General features: G+C 40.2%; 1 protein-coding gene across 6 annotated transcripts in view; it reads right to left on the reverse strand.

The window, feature by feature from the left end:
• Positions 1-20,120, reverse strand: part of NRIP1 (nuclear receptor interacting protein 1) — a 99,035-nt gene extending 78,915 nt beyond the window's left edge. For 3 of the 6 annotated variants that reach the window (XM_077878825.1, XM_077878829.1, XM_077878830.1), the window contains exons 1-2: positions 18,856-19,004; positions 551-632 (exon numbers count right to left, since the gene is read on the reverse strand). The gene's annotated coding sequence lies outside the window, so the exon portion shown is untranslated. The other 3 variants (XM_077878828.1, XM_077878826.1, XM_077878827.1) reach the window with 3 other exon arrangements.
• Between the last annotated feature and the right edge of the window lie 358 nt (positions 20,121-20,478).

The following is a 20,478-nucleotide window of genomic DNA, read 5'->3' on the forward strand; positions in this document are numbered from 1 at the left end:
TGATGGCCAAAGACACATGAAAAGATGCTTGTCTTCACTCATCATCAGGGAAATGCAAACCCAAGTTACAATGGGATATTGCCTTACACTTGTCAGAATGGCTAAAATCAAAAACACAACAAGCAACAAGTGTTGGAGAGGATATGGAGAAAAATGAACCTCTTAGGTTCTGTGGAAAACAGTGCAGAGGTTCTTCAAAAAGTTAAAAATAGAACTACCTACCTTAGGATCCAGTAATCCCATTACTGGGATGCAAGACTTGATCTCATAACCCTGAGATCATGACCTGAGTGAAAATCAAGAGCTAGACGCTTAACCAACTGAGGTACCCAGCCACCCCCCAAAACCAGATTTCTTTTATTGACTTACAAAAAATTCTGAATTACCCATATTGAAATATATCCCTCTCCTCCATTTTAAACATCAACTAGTTAATCAATATCTGAAGCTTAAAGAAAAATAAATAACAAAATGCAACATAATTTTCTTTCTATAATTGAAAAGGCTTAACTACATTTTAAAAAATAGAGCAACAGACAAAATACAATACCTTCTGGATGTGTTTCTCCTGACTGTTAAAATAATGGGTCCTGAGAACAGAGTTCTGAAATAGCTCACAGTCCAAAAACTCCCTGAAAATTAAGAAAAATAAATATTACTTCAAGTGCATCTTATCTCAAAGAATTTCAGTGGCATGTTTTACAATGAAATCTTAACTACTAAAATAAATTATCTTAAAAAATAACACAAAAGATGTAAAATAAAAAATAGTTTTCATTATACATGCTTTCCTTGGGCATAGCTGTTGACCGCAACTGATGATCCATTATAAAATTATTTACCAAAATATACTGTCTTTATATACATAAACACTATCACCTATTCTCAAGGTGAGAAGTTAATGGTGATGAAGAGAAATTCTGATCAAGGATTCTGAGAGAAAAGGTATTAGGATTATTTGGTAGTCAATACAGAGTTTGAACCACCTCTTTTTTTCCCTCTCTCTAGATCACCAGGAACAAAAAAATGTTAAACTGAGAATTAGAAGCCTTCAGATACAGAATGACATCAACCATATAGGAAAGTTCATAACTCCAGAAATAAAAAAGTAGGTGAAAAGTTTTGACCAGCAAGAGACACAGCCTCTACTTTAATACTGTGGTGGCAGAGGAGGCTTTATATTGATCAATAGGCTAATGGACAGTGAAGCTGGTTGGTGATAAGGAAGGCGTGATGCAGATACCCTGATTCCATTATAGCAACTTCGACTTCCCAAAATAAAGGAGCTACTTTTCATTGTTATTTCATTTTACCAGTACCTGTCAGTTTCCCTAAAACCATACAGGGGAACCAAACTTCTTTTAGTAATGCTTTCTCAACACCCTACCAAAGCAGGCTCTTTGACCATTGTGCTTCCAGATCATTTTCTCTGCCTCATGCTTACTATTATTCTCATTGTAATTGTGAACCAACCCTTTATTCATCTGTGAATCCTCCAACACTTAACATGGTGCAAGGCCAAGAGCTGATGTGCAGTAAGTACCTACTCAACAAAGTGAATCTTAAAGACTTTATCAATTAATATGCCATGCTGAAGTAAGAATAATCCATAAAAGGAAAGAGGGTAATTATACAGGTCAACTACAATGAAGAGTAGCTGCCCTTCTTCTAATTACTTCTCACACACACACACACACACACACACACACACACACACACATATATATACACACAGTTCTTCATCAGCAAAATTCTTCTAGTATCTATGTCAATGCTCTCCCAACCCTTACAATCAGCCTGGTAGGATAGCAGATCTCCTTTCTGAACCAGGACTCTAATCATGCTCTCTGAGGTCCTGCACCAACTGGCATGATAACTGGACATTAACACAAATCCTCTAAGCACATACATCAGCTGCTCCTAAGCAACCCTCCATCAGCAGCAGGAAATGTCTCCTACATGTATGAGTCAAAGATACCTAGAATCATAACTAAGGGTAGAATGTTCCCAAAATTTTACAAGTAGACAGAAGGTATCATCTTAAAATAGAACTATAACTATTAGAAATAACAAACAAACAAAAACCCTGAAAAGACCTCCCAGTGGTTTAAAGAAAAAAAAAAAAAAAGCATTATCATTTCCTATTAGGACATTACTTTTTCAGCAGCTAAATAAAAACATTACCAAATCATTTTATGTAATAAAATTTAACCTTATTTTGACCTTCCTCATAAAGCAAACAAATCTCTCTATCCAATAAGGTTCCATCTGAACTATGTAAGATGATAAGCAATACCTTAATTGCATTCATTTACATGACTTTGAAACTATTCTGGGCTGAAGTCACTGACTGCAAGGTCACAGCATACAAAAAAGTAAAGTGTACGCAATTTGCTGAGGAGGAATGATCCACTTAGAATGATAGCACCTTCTCCCTCCCTCATTAGAAGATACCAAATGCTTAATGCAATCAACAGGTGCAGAGTTCTCTTTTTGAAACATATTACATATATACACACTGATTTTATAACTATAAATATATAGATATACTCAGAATATATTTTAGAATAAGTTCATCATATAATCAGTCTGCTTAAATAGAGGTAAAAGACAATCCACTAGCATTTAAAATCAAAAGATGAAACAGAGCTATTATTTTTTCCATTATCTCATAAAATTTCTAACAACTAAAACTCAGATAACAAAGTTATAACAATTTTTAGGACAATAACTACAAACACAGGATCTAAGGTATATTAAGAGTTACTGCTTTCACGTTTTATAACCTAAACAAGCGTATGTTCAACTATTTTGCTTAGAGAAGCAGACTTTACGTGTCTCAAAGTCAGTAATACAACATTAGTAAAAGGAAGGAAATACAACAGACAGAAATAGACTATCACAGATTATAAAAGGCTATGTATATTCTTTGAAAACCTCAGAATATATCAAAACACACAAAAACAAGTTAACCCACCGGAATATTTCCCTGTAGTCTTATCAAATTCTAACACAAACTGGAAAATATTGGTACTTGAGTTTACTGGAGAAAAGAAAAGGAAACTAAAATAGGATCTAGGGGTGCTTTAAAAAGGTTTATATTATTAGTACAAACGGAGAGCAGCAAATATTTATTACAGGTTTTATATATCATCACCAGAATATTCATTTAAGAAGTTTCTGTCCAGAGGTGCCTGGACACCTAAGTCAGTTAAGCACCTGACTCTTGGTTTGGGCTCGGGCCAGGATATCAGGGTTCTAAGGTTGAGTACCACGTCAGGCTTGCACTAGATGAGGAGCCCGCTTGGCACTCTTCTTTCTCCCTCTGCTTCTCCCTACCTCCTCTCTCTAGCTCTCAAAAAAAAAAAAAAAAGTTTCTGTCCATTAAATTAGATAAATCTCCCACGATTAATTTACTAACCAAGTACTTTTATACGACTCAAGCCAATTTTTGTAATTTAAATGAGTCAGTAAAAGAGAAGCAACACTATTATAAAATGTATGCTTCTTTACCTTCTCTACCCTCACAGAAGGGCAAGACTTTTTTTCATGCAAATCTCTATTAGATCCAAAGAGTTTCAAGTGATGCTCCTCCACAAAGAACACAAGGATAAATATATATTTATTCAAGTACCATATTCCTAAATAAACCCCAATACCAAAATGTGACTTTGTCCTTTTTAAATGAGAAATAAAATATCTCAATTTTTCTCTAGAAGGTAAGCCAATTCACTTTGGATTAGCTTAGCAGTTAAATAAATGCATACATATGTCGTTAAAAGTATTAGTTACTATTACGATCCACGTGATATGTATAATTTGTATAACTATATAACAGGCAATCGATGGTTCATATCCTATGACAAAGATAAAAGCACGGGGGCCTATCAGAATCTTCTAATATTGTTTCCAATATTCTTGGTCACATTCTTACTTAAATCTCAGATGGACAATAATTTTCTGATAAAGATGATAACTTTTTGTTATCTCTAGAACACTTCCCCTTTATCCACCCAAATGACCACCGAATGTCATGTGTTCCTACAGCTCATTGATTACAATCACAATAATCTAAAATTCTATCTTATCCACATATTTAGGATCTTCCTCTTCTTGGATATCAGAACATGTTAAAGCCAATTTTTATAGCCACAATCTAGCCTTTGTGTAACTTTAAATGGGCTACAACCTTGAACTGAAAATGAACTATATTAATGGCATCACTCTTACATCTCTCAAAGAAAGAAAGAAGTCTGAGCCTAGGTTCAGATACACTTCATTTTAACAACATGCATCAATCTCAGGTGAGCCTAGTGAATCCTGCCTACAAAGCAAGTATGCATGCATGCATGTGCACGTGTATATGAGCCTCTTCCATTTTCTCTTTTCTTTTCCGTTTCCTCATCCCCAGGAGGTTAATGAACAAAATATGACACTTTTTAAGTATTAAATCCTGGACTGACAGGGTTGCTCAGATAACACTCAGAAAAGCACAACGTGACTCAATCCGTAAGGAACATGCCAAAAACACTCCATAAAACCAAGTGTATCTAGAATATGCCATATCTCTATTTGAAACACCTGCTAAGACTATGTGACTTCACAATTCCATCTAGGAAACAGTTTTCTTCTTCTCTCACCTGTTCCCCCACCCATCTTGCATTCAACTCCATAAACAGCAGTAATCCACCATTATAAAACAGTTGACGGTTAAAACAATGAGCCAACGAAGAAAGTACAATATTCTATAACTGACATTTACTGCATTGGCCTTGGACTTCTAATCTTTACCAGACGGGCACACAAATCAATCCATCAGCTCATAAAGGTGTGCTTTTTTAACCTCTAAAACAGATGGGATTGGCCAGAAGTGTCTGGCATGTCAAACTGCTAATCACTGCTGCCCTTTGCACAAAATAACCCACTTAAGTTGAGGCATGGTTGCACTGTAACCGACATTAGTCTGTGGGAAACCCATTTAACTGTCACACACTCCTGCCACTCCTGCTCTCCCTTAATTAAGCCTAATGCCTTATGCTTTGACCTTTTGTTCTAGCCTATTAACCCTATCTAGTACAAGTTCAATTATGTTAAACTAAAAACTTTGCTGTAAAATATTAAATGCCAACCTCAAAAAATCATAAGGGACATCCTCCCAGCCCTTAGTTCTATGCACCCTGTTACTCCATGCATGCAACAGTAAAACCTCATTTTTGAAGTGATACTGATTCTTACAGAGTTGAGAAGAACCGAATTATGATCCTAGTCCACCCTTATTTTAGAAACTGAGGCCAGAAAACATTTAACGACTTGCCCATTTCATAGCTTTAGCTGAGCCACAATGAAATCTATCTCATCACTAGCTCTAATCCTTTATTCTCCAAGGTATTTCTGATTAATAGTTAAACCAACCAATGGTTGTTAAGGATACTAATATTTTCACCACAAATTTCTATCTTTCACCACCCTCTAGCATGCAATACACAAACTGGCCTAAAGCAAAATAAATGAGCATGTGAATAGACCTCAGAACTAATTTCCCAAAACACACAAAACTTTCTATCCCCTCGCTATTTTTTTCTTTTTAAAAGTAACAATGATCATCAAAAACTGCTAAATTCTGCAACACTCAAATCTAAGGCAGTATGTATGAATACAATTTTTTTTTCTTTTCTAATGCTTCATCTAAGTATTTAACAGAGAAAATGACTTAAGCTACAGAAAGCAATTACAACTCACAATTTCTCCCCAGTGGACAAATTCACAGCTGGATATCTTTAAAAATAGCTCTATTTTACACCTATATGTATAAGGATTGCTGTTCACATCTACCAGAATTCCAAAATATAAAAATAAAAAACTTTGAAATTCACTGTAAAATGAAATCAAATGTAGTCCAAACTAACATGCTGTCATCACTGAGGTATTTTAGTTTTAGCATATAGCAATGTGTGTTATTATTCCTCTATTTTCTTCACACAGCTAGAAAAATTTTCTTTTACTATTCTCACTGTAACACATGAAAATAATTTAAAGATCAATAACATCTAACAAATTTTAGATTTCCACCTGTGATTCTTGTGAGAAAACATATATTAATTTCAGATTTTCAAAAGATTAAAAGTCAGATTTTAATTTTATCCTTATTGTTGACTGCCCAAAGCCCATTTACCTATTTTCATTATTAAGCAATACTCTCATTTTACTGGAACCTTACAGGTTAAGGTAACATACCATTTATTGGAATGTACAGTAATTTTTTTTCTAAAGATTTTGTTTATTTATTCATGAGAGACACACAGAAAGGAGAATGTATAATAATTTTTAAAAGAAAGATCATTCAGAGTTGTACTAAAATGATGAATAAATCCAGTGAGGGAATTTATTATGTTTTAAGAGGTAAGAAAACATGGTATCGAGTTTAAAACCCAAAGTAAATGTGTTCATGCTATTAGAATGACACCTTCAAAGGAAAGTGTCACTTGACATTATCAGAAGGAATATATATGAGGATGTATAAAATGTCAAATACGTGGATGGATGAGTAGCCAGAATTAAAACAAACACTTGTAGCAGGGACAATTACCAGTAAAATAATGATTCAGCATTGTATTCACCTTTTTTACTGCAAAGGAAAATGCTGTTAATTTATATGAGACACCATGTCTTAGTTATAAGAGTCAGTTCATGAACATAGAAATTAAGTCTGATTCTCTGTTGAGGAATCCTACTTTGGAAAATTTATACTACTGTATAGAACTCATGCATTCTTTAACAATGAAAGGCAAAGATAATTCAGTTAATCAGGATAAATCATGATGAAAGCACAAAGTAGAATATATCACATAATTAGTAAATGTGCTTATTTTTCTACCCTTTTACCTTGGACAATAGTCTACTAGCCTACATATCTTTTTTTGCTATGATTTATAAGAATGTGACATATAAAAAAATATATGAGCCATGAGAGGAGAAGTTTTTTCTGTTTACAAAAGATACCGACTTCTAAACATGCATGAAGTTTAGTAAAACACTTTGTCTTCACAAAGCAAGAAACTGGGTTAAAGTTATTTTAAGAAGATTTATGAAATCTCAGTGTTGCAAATATATATCCCAGATTACCTATACATTTCCTTTAGCATTTGAAAATCACTAGTTTAGAAATTTCTTAGCTCCATTTTAAAATAAACTTCTTTACTACCTTAGCATTATTAATCTAGTTGAACATAATCATGTTCTAACAGAAAATTCACCTCCAGAGAAGAGCAATTGCTAGTGAAAAAAATAATAATAACAGAGAGGCTTCATATATTACTTAAGTCCCATAACTTAGTAAGGTTTGAATCAAGTCATTCTTAATGGCAGCTAACTTTTAGATTACTGAACACCAAAATTAACTCTAGACATAAAATTCTGAAATACTTTCATCTTTCCAACCAGTCAAATCCAATGTGAGTAAATGTGTCAAGCTAGTATATCTTTACCACTACTATTAGCTAGTAAGTTTTCTTAGCTTTGGAAATGAAGCTAAGGAGACTACCTATAAGGCTCTATAAAAAATGTTGTTTCCTTAAAAAATACTTAAATGTTGCCCCCAACGGTTTTGCTAAACATGTTTTCAAATAGATTGTACGTTGTGTATTTTTGAAGAAACTTAGCATTACAAAACAACTTTAAGTGCCACGTATTTATAACGTCACCATTAATTTCACCTTTTCCTTCATAATTAATATGCCTGGAAAGACGATGATAAATTTTAAGGAAGAATTGTTATTCCTTTTAGAAGTCTTTATTTAAATAGTCTGAAGAAAAAACATGTAGAATAGCAATTACTATGAATTAGCTATACATAATAATTAGTAGTTGTTACATATAAATACATAAAGGCTCCATTCCTAACCCCCCAAAAGCCAGATTTTACCAATAAATTGGGATTGGTATGGTTCAATTCAACTAATGTTTGTAACAGCCTTCTATGTGCCAGGCACCTACAGTACCAACAGTACACTGATGAATTAGCTCCTATTCATGGAGCTTACAATCTACTAAGAAACACAAATGTTAAAGAAGTCTGGCTATTGCAATCAGGGGTACAGAGAACTGGGACAGACAAATCTGATCTTGTTGGAGGCTTGGGGACTATAGTGAGCATCTATTCTCTCTTGCCCACTGGCCCAGGAGTGAGAATATTCCTTTCCAATTTTCTGGCTAAAACGCAGTTTGTGGACCATATAAGTGACTACCTTAGGTTTCTTTTCTCTTGCTCTCATTTTAGAGGGGTGGATCTAGATGCACCTGGTTCAGGGCACATTACACTAGTCCACACAGTGCCATCTCATCTTGTTACCCTTTCACAGGAGAACACTGAAACACTGTCCATGACATTTGTATTATATTCCCAATTGAGCTGATAGACCCAACTACCTGCACTAACGATTTTATAACATTACTCTTTAGTGATAACTAGAGCTGACCTGTAGTTTGATCCCACTGGTCAACTAAAGGTACCTGACTCTGTTAATCTACAAACAGAAGTTTCCCTACTGATTTTTAAATAGAACTCAAAATGTATATAACATGTAGAAACAAAGCTGCTGCACGAATAGATGCGCACCTGTACTGTAAAACTTGTTTTTAAATTCTCAGCCTAGAAAGTACATTCTAAGTACTAGAATACATGAATCACAAGACTGTTCTGAAGACCATATTTCAGTAGCAAGGAAGAAAATAGACTACAAAAACTAGGGGGATGTGGTTGGCCTTGTCTCACCCCACTTCTCAAGACTGTCTTTCTGGAATCATAAGGTCAGTTTGGACTTTACTGCTGGATCCATTACCAAAGGTTATTAACTATTTCTTAACATGTGGTACACAAGCCCTCTTGCTAAGACTGCCTTAAACAAATGCAAAGTGTGAAATAAATTAAGACTTGAAAAAAAAAAAAAAAAGACTTGATTTCTTATCTTGGGTTTACCCAACCACTAGCTGTCAAGTTTTAGAATTTACCTAAATTCTCAGGGACTCAATTTCCTCCTCTACATAAATTCTCAGGGACTCAATTTCCTCCTCTGTAAAATGCAAACAATACATGTTTTGGAAATTTTATTTTTATTTTTTCAAGTTTTTATTTAAATTCCAGTTAGTTAACATGCAGTGTAATATTAGTTTCAGGTACAATATAGTGATTCAACATTTCCATACAACACACAGTGCTCATCACAGCATTAACAATGACAATAATGTTGGAAGATAAGAAAGTATTTACCCCGTTGTATCACAAGTATACCCTGGCAATAAAAAAATTAAAAAAAAAAAAAAGGACAAGTGAGAAATTGAGAAAACAGGGAAAAGAGGAAACAAAAATAAGAGAAAGGCGGATCAAAAGAAAAAAGTGTATAAGTGCCAAAAAGTAGCACTTATCACTATTTGAGTTATAGTTCATATCAACTACCTATCCTGTGTGATCTTCCATTAAGCAAGATGCCTCTATAATCCAACTTGCTTGAAAATAGGGAACACAAAATACCTCTATGACCAATATACTTAAACCTGGAGCAGCCATAGCTTTTATCAAATTTCCTTCCAATCTGAAAATCTAAAAATTCTTTGTAATTACTTCAACTTGTGAAAGCTAAAGCAAAAAAAGAAAGAAAGAGAGAAAGAAAAAAAGAGAAGAAAGAGAAGAGAAGAAAGAAAAGAAAGAAAAAGAAAAGAAAGAAAAGAAAGAAAAAAAAGAAAGAAAGAAAGAAAGAAAAAGAAAGAAAGAAAGAAAGAAAGGAAGGAAGGAAGGAAGGAAGGAAGGAAGGAAGGAAGGAAGGAAGGAAGGAAGGAAAGAAAATATGATGCTGATTCAGGTCCGTCAAGGATTACTAGGATGATAGGTAAGAGCAATGTTCTACTAACAAAGCAAACAATGCATTGGTTTGTTTTGTGTCAACAACACCAAACATATGGATATTGGGAAAGAACTAAATGGTGAATACAGAATTTCCATCTTCAATCCTTGGCTTCAAGGAGATTCAGTCTATCAATTAAATTTTTTAAAAGGTATGAATGGGTTAGGGAAATAATATAACCACATATCTGAACTCTAGAAAGTGGGGGGTGGGGGAGTGTTTTTTGTTTTTTTCCCCCAGATGGCTCACTTACAGTTTCTCTCTTATTTGGCCAGATACAATATATTCTCTTAATAAAACATCATAGTAAAACATTTCTTTGCAGCTTTTATAGAAGCCCTTTTGTTTATCCAACATTTACTTGGCAATTCCAAATCCAAAGCACACTAGAAAATATGTACATGAGCCTTATTACTCATCCTTGTGTCTCCAATATAGTTTTAATTTGACTGTATCTTTTAGCGTAAAGGGAACCACTTGGCTTCTTTTGAGTTCCAAATTCCATAAATTTTAAATGAGTTAAGTAAAAAGAGGTGGAGAGATTTATAAACAATGAACAATAGAAGAGCATTTCTGATGTATACTTAAAACTATGCTATATGCCACAAACCTCCCTAACTTAAAAATCTCTTTCCATAGTCTACTCCCAAAATGAAGTCAAATGCTCATCTTTGTATTTCCACTTCCTTCTGATAAATTCACAATCCCATTACTAAATTCCTCTTCCTATCAAAGAGACTAGTTTATTAGCATAACGTAGTCTTTAAAATAAAATTATTGTGGGTGAAGATAGGGCAATAAAACAAATTCATGTCAGGAACTGTTACAGTCAAGAATTGTAACTTTTCAATCAGGAAGAGCTAGGGGTCTGAATTTGTGGCAACTGCTCTTTGAAGTAGACAAACATAATTAGCCTTGGGAATACCTGGATTAAGACCATGACAAGGTATTTTAATGAATTATATCAAGACACATAGTTGCTTTCTCTGCCTCACAGAACTCCACAGTAATTCTGTGATATACTTCACGAGGGTTAGCATCTGAGGAAGGAAATGAGTTTGCATGGTTACCCTTGTTGTCTACATTTCTCTTGAGAATTAACAGCAAATCCTGCAGAATTATCGACTGGAAACAGAGTGCCTTTCTCCTGAGACTGGTCTGAGAATCCAGGCTGGGCAGATTTGGAGGTGCTGCATGAGTTCTGTGCCTATCAAGTTTGGGAGCAGGATTTTTGGTGACTTTTTAAAAATCAAATAGAGACTGGTTCTCTCTTAAAAAGATGGCATATTCCAATGAAAAAGCAAATTATTATCAATGAAATTAACTGTGCAATCTCAAGAATTTCTGGGATTCCTGGGTGGCTCAGCAGTTGAGCATCTGCCTTTGGCTCAGGGTATGATCCCGATCTGAGGATCAAATCCCACATCAGGCTCCCTATGAGGAGCCTGCTTCTCTCTCTGTCGGTGTCTCTGCTTCTCTCTCTGTATCTCTCATGAATAAATACATAAAAATTATTTAAAAAAAAGAATTTCTCAGACTAGTTTTATTTGTAAATAGAGAAAATGACACCTAAATGTCACATGGAAACTGTAAAGCAGCCAGCTCAATGCCTGGACAAAGCAGTTGCCCCCAATTCCTTTTTTCCTGTTATTTTCTCAATAAAAAAGAAAAACACAAAAAAGGGCAGCTTTTCTATATTCTAAGTTTTTACCCTATCATGTCTACTCTTCTTCAAACCACAGGCTTGGGTACCTGGGTGGCTCAGAGTCCCACATCGGGCTCCCCGAAGAGAGCCTGCTTCTCCCTCTGCCTATGTCCCTGCCTCTCTCTGCGTGTCTCTCATGAATAATAAAATAAAATAAAATAAAAAGAATTTTTAAAAAAAACCCACAGGCTCGAAATCTTTACTGTTTACTGACAACAGCATACATTGATACACAGAATGAGAATTCAAGAACTTAGAAGTCCAACTAATCTCCTTGTTCTATACTCTACGGATGTTGCCCAGAGAGATAAAAGGACTTTCCCATTATCTATATCATACATTGTCATAGCAGCAGATCCTAAGCTGGAAAAGTACATGTAGGATAACAAAACAAATATGTAAAAATTTGTTTTTCAAAAATCAAACTTGAGCCTAATGACCCATTGTGCAAATACTCCTTTTACAAGAAAAAACTGCAACTGTGATTAATTCATTTTGAGGATGCGTCTTATTATAACCTATTTGGGAGGGGTTCACACGTTTTCTAACACCTTTTCCTGGTGCTCTCCACCTTCTTCTGTCCTCCCTCCTTTCCTTATTGTATTTCTTTTCCAGTGTATACATCTACCATTCTGCTGTTGTAGATTACTATAAATTCATAAATTCAAGAATCAAAAAAAAAAAGTATCTAAGAAAGTATGCTTTTCAAAAGCCAGTTACACGGACGCCTGGGTGGCTCAGCAGCTGAGCATCTGCCTTCAGCTCAGGGCCTGATCCTGGGGTCCCAGGATCGAGTGCCACATGGGGCTCCCTGCAGGTAGCCTGCTTCTCCCTCTACCTATGTCTCTGCCTCTCTCTGTCTCTCATGAATAAATAAATAAAATATTTTAAAAAAAGAAAAAGCCAGTTACAATCCCTTAAAGATTTCATTTCTCTCAAATTCTGGAGAGATCCCTCAAGGGAGAAGACCCTTTTTTGTTTTGAACTTCTAATTCTCAAATTTGGATTATGTTCTGTCAGGTGTCAGCTCTCTTATCTACATTATGTCATTAAATCAACACAATAATCATAAATGCTACTCTTATTTTTAAGAATGCATATAAACATAGTTTCCTAACTGTTACAATGCTAAATTATCATCTAACTTTTTTTTTAATCACAGTAACATAATTCAAGATGTTCACAGGTTGCAGACAGTATGGGCAAATTCAACAGTTAAAAGCACACAACTACAAGGAGAAGCTAGCGTAGCCACTATGGGACTTAAGCTTTCCTTTTTATCTACCTAAAGCTCATCACCTGACTTTTACCCCGTATCCTCACGTAGCTAGTAAAGAAGGTAAAAGTAAAATAAGACACCCCAGTAACAACAGGAGCTCCTAACTCCTTACTTCCTAATTTGTCCTCAATTCATGAGCAAATTACAGATTTGAAAATAAGGAGTAGCCCTATCATTTAACACATGACTAAAAAGAGAACTTTCTTAATTAGAAGTCCAAGCGCAAGAGACTCCTTTCCATCAAAGTTCTGAATAGACACCAACATCAGGTCAGTAAGAGTTGTCCTGGTCCTCGTGGTATCTTAAGCTGATGACTCAAGTTCCCAGCAGGCTTCTAGTTTAATATTTCTTGAAACACCAGGCTTAGTCAGAGTGACCTGGAATTTAAGGCAAATGAGGGTCTCTTCCTTTCATCCTTAAAGACATTTTTGCTAAATGACGCAAAGTTAAAGAGGCAAGATGAGTTTTAATTTAGAGCTTTTATTCCCTAAGTTATAAGTCAAAAAATTTCCTGGGGAGAATGAACCATGCTAGCTCTGAATTTCAAACACAACTATCAACCCTGTCAGAGGAGGAATTCTATTTCCAAATTTCTTAACAAAATGCCTCTTCCCCTAGTCCTATTTATTAAAAGAGGAAGGAGAGATGGGAAGGAAGGGAGGGAAAGAGGAGAGGTCAAAGGAAAAGGTGGAGGAGGAGAGGGAGGGTGGAAGGATGGATAAAGGGAGGAATGGATGTCATAAGCACCCTCCTAGCCAAAGGTTCAACACATTCTGGAGTTATTCTGGAAATTAATTCAACCAAAAAACAACCCACATGAATTACCCAAATCAGCTTAATTACCCATAACATTATCTTCAAGAACAATCTATCTTAAAATCTGGTAAAGACATTTAAAAAAATCTTAATACTACTAATATAGTGCAGTCCTTTTTTTTTTTTTCATAACTACATTCTTGAGTTGCCAGTCTCCTAATAAATTCTTTAAGTCTGCTTCTCATTATAGTATTCCTAGAGTTCTAGGCCAAATGTTATCCCTAGCACGGTTTAAGGTATTAATTTTAACAAAATGCTAATACAGTGGTAAAATGTGCCACATTTTTCCCTCTTTCTTGTTCTTCTCAATGTTTGATGAATGAAAAGAAAATCACCTTGTTTCAGGTGTACTGATACCCTAAAATACCACAAGTTTTGGAATGCTTTATTTGTAATATTTGCAAGACAGAACTTCCAGGTTCATAATGCACAGTGTGTACTATTACAGTGACAACAGTTAGTATAACATCCTATTATTTCAACAGCTGTATTTATTATGAAAAATTAAAACTACCCTTCATAACTGTAGTAAGGTGAAAGGAAAGGTCTGTTCTAAATGACCTCTAATTTTGAGAATCCTAAACATTCACTATCCATCAAATTGAATGTTAATTTTCAAGGAATTGGAAAATAACAGATGGGCATTTATGCCATAGTTTGTGAAGAAATCCTGGTAAGACCTCAGATGTCTCTTAGTTACAGTTTTCCCCTGCCCTTGATAATATGCTTAAAGGAAACACTCTTTCTGTAGTTATTTACATCGTTATCTTTATCAGAAATCATATGAAAAGGGTCTCTAGTTCACCACCCAAACCTCAGCACTGTTTCCCATGTTGAGTAAGACCCAGACCCTTAGAAATCACAAAATCTTAAAAGAATAAAGAAAAGGTGATCTAAGACGAATTCATTTTCTTCCAAACTGTAACTCCTGGTTCTCTTCTGGTACCCAGTTTTGATCTTCCACCTTAGATACACTTTAGAGACGTTCAAAAGCAAAGTGTGCAAAGGCACAAATGGGGAATTTGCTGTTTTTCCCCCCTTCAAACAACCACTGTTTATATAATATTGCTGCCCTCATAAAAGGGAATCCATTACCATCAGCAATTCATGTCCCTGCTTCAGCATCAGATGCAAACGGGATACGGAAACAAGATCTCTCTCCTCCATTTACTTTTTGTTCATTCCAACCTCTGGACATATTCCTCAGTTCCATTCCATTGGCCTGCTTCATCATCTGACACTCCTGAGTTTTACCTTCTCAAGTCTTAATGACCCTCCTGATGTTGTAGTTCTTTGATTGTTCTGGTATCTAAATACTATAGAAGGAGTTTGCCCATTAACCCTCCCCCACCAAAGCAACCTAAGGAAATGAATCTTCAACAATTCAATTCACAGATTCGAACATATCCTGAAGTCCCTCGCCCTGCCATATTCTGTTGCAGATGTCTGACTTTTCGATGGTAATCAATGTGCTTTTTGGTAATCAATATGCTTTTCATAAAAATATGTCCTCGGTTAGAACTCATGAGTACTGGGGCTTTATTAAAAGAGCAAATGCTTCTTTCCCCAGTCTTCATCCACAAAAATGGTAAATTGGTATTTAAACAAAACAAAATGCATTAGCCACGTGAAGGGGCATATGGAAAAAACACACAGTAAAGAAACTGTACCCGCCGCAGTAAAGAAACTGTACCCGCCGCAGCCAAGAAAGGAAGCTACAAATGAAGGTGATTCTCATAAAAGAACACACCCCAAAATGCAGAAGCTATTTATTTTAGAAAAGGGGGTGAGAGATGAGAGAGCAATACAGAGAAAGGTGAAATACTGACAGATAAAGTACAATTCTTCTCTATTCACCTACACTCTAAACACTAACTGTATCCAGCAATCTAAAGTTTGAAAGACAAAACTGAACCTATCACAATTTAAACCGAACAATATTTTCTTGATGAAAATTAGATGTGTTGGAACTTATTTTTGGCCGAATCATCTTTTAACCTGATACACAAAACTAGTATTGCTCTTCCACAACACTTAAAATACGAGCTTTTGAGTTTCTTACAATCTGCAAGGCTTAAAATCAAAAGCTTAATCCCTTTAGCATCATATATCCCAAGCCACTCCGATTTAAAATTACCTTCTCTATCATTGCCTCCTAGTATTGGTTTGCAATGGAATCTGTACAATTAATAATAACCTTCTTCCCTCTCATCTTTCTAGAGAGCCAAGGATGACATATCTTCTTATCTCCCTACTTGTTCCATTAGATTGACATATTTTGCCTCATCTGTCACCTTCCATAAAACTCTGCTTTCAGATATGAGTTAATTCATTTTTAGTTGTCCTCAATGTTCTAAAATAGTGATGTTTGATAGAATTAATACAGTGCTCTAGTTCTCTCTGTTCAACTGGTACTTAATTAAAGATCTTGGAGGCCATCTTTCTCTCAGGTTACACCATTTAAAGAAGGAACGTTACTTCCTCCAGACAATGTGATAAGCCACATGGCACTAAAGCTGCCATCCCCAAGTCTCCCATTTAACAGATTGCTTTACCATGTATAAACTACCAGCAAGACAGATTACCACTTTATTTCACACTGATTTACTTTTCACATCTCTGAACCGTTAAGTCTGCTTTGCCTACATTCTCTCTTACCTTTTGAATTTCCAGAGTTTCTGGAGTTTTAAACACTCCCTTACACTTTTCTTACTGCTTTTGTTTGAGGTGGACCTGGAAAAGTCCTAATGACGTTTAATCTGCAAGATTTCTTAAATACCCTGATAACGATGCAGAGAGATCTTGACGCAATGGGAGAACTACCTTGGAGCACAAACCGAAAATTCCCTGTTTTAAATTCTTTTGAATTAGTATCTTTTGGAGAAAAGCCACTCAACTTGATATGTCATAATTTTCATTTCTAAAGGTAGCATGGATAATTTAAATCGGCACATGCTATTTATTACACAAATAATTGTTCTCTTGGATGGCCTTCGAATACTAGCACTTCTCAATCATGTTTTGGTTATACTGGAGCCACAAGAGACGTGTCAATTTAAGCAAGCTTTAGGAGCAATAAACTAACAAACAGACTCTAGGTGGTGGTATAGGTTATTTTTTATCATGATGTTTTGCTCTTAAAACTGAAAGAGTCAGGAGAGTATTTAGCCTCTTTTACAGACACTTGATTGCAAACTTACAATCTTTCAGGGTGCTTAAATTAGTAAAATCCAAGTTCTACAGAGTTTGGGAGATAAATGCAAGGAATGGATCTAAGTCAAGTTTTCCCACAGACATTAAACATGGTTTTCAATTGCTTCAAAAGCACTGTAGAGATCTCACTTGAGTAAAGCAAACAATGAGCAGTTCTCTCTCTCTCTTTTTTTTTTTTTTTTAATATGTATTGAACTGACACTCTTAGGGCACTTTCAGAGGTAAGTACGGAAAGAGGTATTTCCCCCACCAGACTGAATGAAGCGGACTAGAGTTAACTATCCCTCAGTCTGCAGAGGAGTAGCTGTTCCATTGACTGATTCTTCTTCTTTGTCTCTAGGAACTAATTCCAGACAGAGAAAAAGTTACTACTGGTGATGAAGCCACTACTTTCTGAACCAACTAAACCCAACTGACATTACCAAACCGCCGGACAAAACCAAAACAACTTATTTCTAAGTTGAAAAACATTTCAACACACTCTAGGCAGCAACCCACACTTGGGCGCCAAGCAATTGAAACATGACTTGTTTAGAAAGTCCACTTATTTCAGTGTCTCTTCCACGAAGGTAGCAACCTGGTTACTAAACACTGAATAATCCGTCGGGAAAATACACCCACTTGCTAAACCTGTGATTCACTAATAAGCAGGTTCCATGGAATTCATAACTTTAAAGAATGAATTACCAAAGCCTTCTGCTTCACAAATCCCCCACCCCCAGAAATGCAAAAGCATTCATCGTATAGATCCCAACAACCATTTTCACTTTGGACATCAACAGACGGTCTTTCTTCCCCTAAAGACAGTTTTTCACCCCCCGCACGATCTCACGATTTAATCATTTACATTACCGGAGACAAACTCCAACTCAGCCCCACCGGCTGAGTGAAAAGTCCCTGTAGCTAGGGACGTCTTCCTTTTCGTCCGAAATAAAATAGCCTATTAAGAAATTTAACGCAAAAGTACTCATCACTCTGTTCTTCTTTCACTATCTTCAGCAGCCAATTAAACCACTAATAGGATGGGAGATGGGACCGCCTGTAAGGCTTCAGAGATCAACATGTGTCAGACTCCCAGCCTGTTGGCCCGTGAGACACAGTTGATTCCTTTGTTCCTTCAGACTGCACAGCAACTCTTGGTGGAAATTTGGAAACTACTTTGGAAAGGACGGGAGGGTTTGTAGAATATTTCCAGGGAAACCGTGCATAAAACAATATTCACTAGTAGCTAAGGAGGACACAGATAAGAGGGGAAGGAAGCCTCCCAGGACCTCCGCAGGGCTCACCCCAAACGCGAGCCCCGCGTGGGGCTCAGGGGGAGTGATGGGTGAGGCCTCGGGTGCAAAGAGCCTCGCCCTCGGGGAGGGCTGGGGCTGGGGCTGGGGCTGGGGCGGGGGCGGGGGCGCAAGGGCCGAGCGGCCAGGCCCGGGGGCCCGGGGGCCCGGGGGCCCGGGCAGGGCCAGGAGAGCTGTCCCTGCTCCTGATCACTTTTCTTGGCCCGGAATCCAGCGAGCGCGCCGCGCCGGCAGGCACCGGGCGGGAGGCGGGAGGCGGGAGGCGGGGGGCAGCGCCCGGCGCCGCCCAGGTCGCCCCGGGCTGCAGGACCCGGAGCCGCGCGGCCACACGCGCCCGGGCTCCGGGCCGAGGGGGCAGCCGAGCGGGGCGCGACCGCCGCCTCCGGGGAACCCACCGTGAGCCCGGGGCCAACTCCGCAACTTGCCGGGCCGGCCGCCTGGGCCCCCCGAGGTCCCGGGAAGACCCGGCGCCGGCGGGAGCGGCGATGCCCCCGCCCGCCCCGCCGCCCCGCCGCCCCCGCGGCCCTGCCCGCCGCCGCCGCCGCCGCCGCCGCCGCCGCCGCCGCCGCCGCCGCGCTCCCGGGCCGTTTCCGGCGGCGCCCGCGGCAGCTCGCGGAGCTCCCGGCGCCCCCGGCCGCGGCCGCCACTCACCGGAGGCCGCCGCGGCTCCGCGCCCCGAGCTCCGCCAGGCTCCCGCGGCTCCGCGCCCGCCGCCCCGTCCTCCGGCGCCCCGGGAGCTCCGCTCGCACGAGCAGCGCCGCCGAGCGCAGGGGCGGCCGCGGGCCACGGGCTGGCGTGCGCGGGGCCGGTAGTCCCTCCGCCTCCGCCTCCGCCTCCGCCTCCGCCTCGGCCGCCTCCTCCGCCTCCGCCTCCGCCGCCGCCGCCGCCGCCTCCCGAGTTCGGGGCTCTGCTGCAATGTCTGCGAGGCTGACTTTGAGCGCCTCGCTCGCCGCCCGCCCGCCCGCAGCCGCGCTCCTCCCTCCGCCGCCCAGTCCGCCGCGGCCCGGTCCCTCCCCTCGCCGCTCCACGCCATTCAGCTCTTCAGCCAAGTTTCTTAACCCTTTTCTCCCCCTCCCTCCCATGGCCGCCGGGGCAGGGGCAGCCTCTCGGGGCCCCGCAGCTCGCGCGAGCCGAGCCCCCGCCCTGGGCGCCCCGCGGCCGGCGGGCGGGGGCTGCGGGCGCGGAGGCGGCGGGAGGCCCGCGTCGGGGAGGGAGGGCCGGGGGCTGCCCGCGCCGCCCCCCCGGCCCCCGGCCCCCGGGCCCCGGCCCCCGGCTCCGTGCCGCCGCCCCTGCCCGGACAGCTGCCCCCCGGCCGGGGGCTCCCGCCGCGACCCGGGCCGGGGGCTCGCGCTGGGGGGCCGGGGCAGGCGGCCGGCACCGTCCCCTGGCGCCGCACGACACGCGCTCCGCGGCTCCCGCCCGCCCGCAGCCTCCCCCCCCCGCATCCGTGTGTCCTGCTTCACTGGGGGGGGGGGGGGGGGGCGGGGGCGCCAACTCCGGGCCGCGCGGACCCCACGCCGCAGCCCGCGGGAGGCCCCCAGGGCCCGAGGGGGGGCGGCTCCGAGGGCGAGGCTGGGAGGGAGACCTGAGGAGCGCGCGTCCGGCTCCTCGGCGGGCGTAGGACCCAGGAGCAGGGCTTCTCTCCGGCTGCTTTGTCACCGCGAAGTCCCCGGCGAGCCCGCCAGCCAATCTCCAGCATCCCGGCCAGAATCCGACCCTCTAGCAGCCCAGGCAAAAAGAGCAGGGCTGCCACCTCCTCGGCGGCCCCGCTCTCGGCCCGGTCTCCCCGTACGAGGTGACAATTACATCACGAGGCCGTGGCGGCCGCGCCGGGGAGCCTCCCGGGTTCCTGCGGCCGAATCTCGCCGAACCCGCCTCTGAACTGGGGGGATCTGGGGTGGCGGCGAGGGAAAGTGCAGAGGAGACAGCGTCCTACGAACCGTGATTCCTCCCCCACCCCACCCCTTGCCTTTCCTGCTTCCAAACCTTACCCCCAGTGCGCCCCCGAACACCGTAACTGAACTATTAACACCCCTTCCACACCTCCCCAGACGTCAGGTTTCTTTCTGACTCTAGCATCTAGCAGTTAGTAACTCGCCGTGAAAAAAAAAAAAAAAAAATTTACCAGGGGAACTGAATGTCATCGCCGAAATTGTTTTTTGCTTGATTAAAACAAGCATAACAAACCAAACCAAAACAGAAACGCTGAAGTACAGCTGAACCCCAACCTCGACTCCGAGAGGGCATGCCTACGGTAAAGCACATTATACAAAA

The sequence above is a fragment of the Canis aureus genome, chromosome 30 (assembly GCF_053574225.1).
Source record: "Canis aureus isolate CA01 chromosome 30, VMU_Caureus_v.1.0, whole genome shotgun sequence".
Lineage (NCBI taxonomy): Eukaryota > Metazoa > Chordata > Mammalia > Carnivora > Canidae > Canis > Canis aureus.